The following is a 3,330-nucleotide window of genomic DNA, read 5'->3' as shown; positions in this document are numbered from 1 at the left end:
AAACACTATTACAAAGATATACATCAATCAGAAGATAACTTTGATTCTGGAAATTGTGTTGCCAAAAATAATGTCTTAAATATTAAGTATATATATGTAAGTATTTGTATATGTATATACATATATATTTAATATTTATGCGTATATACAAAAATAACAAGAATGAGAGATAATTCTGATAAAAGAAAATTGAAATGTAGTTTAATTTTTTGAGGGGGCTTCCACACCAGCCCTCACTGGGTCCCTCTTCCGCCAGCTCCCCCTGCCCCCTCCACACCCACCCATAGACGGGAGCTCAGCCACCAGCCTGGGCACCTGCCTCGGGTTGCCTTGCGGCTGAACAGCACACATGTGAAATTAAAAAAAAAATTTACCCCAACAAAATGCCCTCTGTGCAAGTTAAAAATGAATGAATGAATGAATGAATATGTATGTATGTATGTATGTATGTATGTATGTATGTATGTATGTATGTATATATGTATGTATGTATGTATGTATGTATGTATGTATATATGTATGTATGTATATATGTATGTATGTATGTATGTATATAAATCTCTCTCTCTCTCTGATGTGCTCCTTACACCCCGGGAGCCGCGAGGGGGCACGGACTCCAACCAAAGGGCCTCTCCGGGAGCCGGTCCCCTCCGGCTGGCGCGGCTCCCCCGGCCTCCCCGGGCGCACTGAGCTCAGCGCCGCAGCCACTCGCAGCAGCTCTTTCTCCGAAAGCCGCGGCGCGGGGGCCGCTGACCGAGCGTGTGAGAGGGGCCGCGGGCCACCACCGAGGGGTGTGCGGGCTCAAGAGCCAAGCCGCCGCGCCGCCGCCGCCGCGCCCGGGGAGGCGGGTGTGCAGAACGAGCCCGAGACGGCGAAGCGCAGCGACAGCGGACGGCGCGGCCCCGGCCCCGGCCCCGCGCGCCGCCCCGTCCCCGCCGCCACCTCCGCGCAGCGCCGCCCGCCGGGCGCGCGCCTTCAGAGCCCCGTCCGCACCGCCCACCCCCGGGTCCTCGGGCTCCCGCCCGGACCCTCCGCCTTCTCCTCCGGGGTTGCTCAGCCTAACCCCTTCCCTCCCACCCAGCAGGGCTGCACAAAATTAAAAGAAAAGCAGAATGGGAGAAATGCTTTTCTTTTCTTGTTCCCTTTGGCTGGGTGGCAGTGCTGAAACTGTCAGGTCTTTTTGTCCCCAGCCCAAGCTCACAGTCACCTGGGGAGCTCCCGAGGGGCTGGAGTCTGTGAGAGCTGGTTGAAAACTAGCAGCACTCCACAGAGCCCGACCAGGGCGTCTACACCGCCGCCCGATCCCGCGGAGGGATCGTCCTCCTCCAGCCGCCTCCCTCGCTCTGCGTTTCTCTCCCAACCCCCGACCTCCTCTGCTCTCCGGCCGAGCCCGCTGTCCAGGGCCAGCCCCATCCTCCACCTGCCCCCTGGCTCCTCGGTCCCCGGCCAGACCAGCGATGAGACGTGAGGCAGGAGGGGGATTTGCGAGGGGACCTGCCTGCTTCCCACTCCCGTGGCTCCCTGCCCGTTGCCTCCTCCTGCCTCCTGCTTCCCTCCTGCGTCTTTCTGACGCTCCCTAGTTGCCTCTGGTGTGCGTCTGAGTGTGCTTTTTAAAAATTGCTCCTTGCTTTTGCAACCCTGAAGCCAAAGTGGGGTGATGGGGGCACCTAAAGGAGAAGCGGGATGTTAAAAAGGCAAAAGACTGTAGATTTGCAACACTGGAAAACCAGCGGAGCACCCTGGCTCATCTGATCTCTGTGCTAGGTGAGGACCTTCCCGGTTTTAGAGCAAGACTCTCATTGTTCTCAGTGCCCCCTATTTCCTCCGGGTTTAGGATCCAAGGAGTCCCAGCAAAATGTTATCCCCCTGGGCAGTAGCAGGGGGGTATCAGGGTGGTAGTTGGGGGGGATTTCTCAAGAAGAAGCAACCATTGCTCCCATCTCAGTTTTGGTAGCTGGGTGGAGGTCCGGGTTGAAAGTAAAAGTTCCCAAAATCCTGGTGGGTTTTGGTGAAGGGGATTCCAGAGCTGGGAGACCCTGCTTAGTGTGCATCCCCTTCAGTATCTGCCTCACATCCCTTGCCAGCTCCACAAGTTTAATTTTTAAACAGTAATAAGAAGTCAGTCCTAGGGGGTGGAGACTGGCAGTAAAATTTCACAGAACTCTGAGACCGGCAATGAGTCATTCCCTGCCTTACTTGTCATTGTTGTTGCTGAGATATGAGTGGGAAAGGGGGACATAGAAGAATGTTGCAGAAGTGGGAAGGGTTCCTTTTTCAGGACCCCATAGTACAGCAGGGTGTACATACACTTGATCTTGTAACCGCAAAGAATTTCCCCAAGGAGATGCATTTCATAGCTCTTCCCTGAACATATCCACACCTTGCTTTGGATGAAATAGTCCTAAGAACAAGCTGGGAGAAATGTGTGTTTGGCAGGGTATCAGAGGTCCCAGCACTACGGTTTCAGAGACGGAAAAGATGAGATTGTGACTCTCAGCAAGGCCTGCCTCCCCTACCTGGGGATCCCCAGAATTCCACATGCTGCTCACATCTGTACCCCTGTGGTGTCTACCACCCCAGGAGGGCAAGACCCTGTGCTGTCAGCATCACTGCTCTACCCTGGGAACCTGGCACACAGTAGGTATTCAGTAAATCATCGTTGAATGAACAGCAATACTGGGTCCAGTTTCTGTGGGTGTCTGTCCCCCCAGTTCAGGGACCCCTCAGGGCCCACCTCACAACTGGCATGAAAATAATAGTATCACCAGGAGCAACAACAGTTCCTCAGAATAAGTGGGCTTTTCCAAGTACTCTCCACCTGTTGCATCGGCCTCCCAGCAGGGAGGTGGGCTGTGAGGGGCAGCAATGCACTCTCCACTGTAACAAGGAGAAAGCCAAGGGCCACAGAGAGGAGTGCCTTTCCTGTGTCACTGCTCACTTTCCCAACTTTTGGGAGACTGGAGGCTTTTCTGCTATATTCTGGACCTGAAGCACCAATCCTGAGTGGACATGCCTCCCTCTCTGGAGCAAGGAACCACTAAGTGACCTGTCACTTGTCACCAAGCAGAGGGATTCATCCCAGCTCATCATGCCAACTGCAGATTGGGCTAATAGTAGGATCCTCTGGGAGACATCACACTCTTCCACTGTGGAAACAGGTGAACAGCTCACAGGTTTCCTGGAGAGGATGGTCACATGGCCTCGATCTGGCCAATCAGCATTTTCCATCCTCCCTGGCCACTGTGATTGGTTCAGGGCTGGGCACCAGCCCAATCAGGCTCCACAGAGGTTAGGGCTCAGTGCTGGAATCCTGGGGGAAGAGAAGTTCTA

Source organism: Camelus bactrianus, chromosome 36 (genome assembly GCF_048773025.1).
Source record: "Camelus bactrianus isolate YW-2024 breed Bactrian camel chromosome 36, ASM4877302v1, whole genome shotgun sequence".
Lineage (NCBI taxonomy): Eukaryota > Metazoa > Chordata > Mammalia > Artiodactyla > Camelidae > Camelus > Camelus bactrianus.
Note: the sequence above shows the minus strand (reverse complement) of the source record.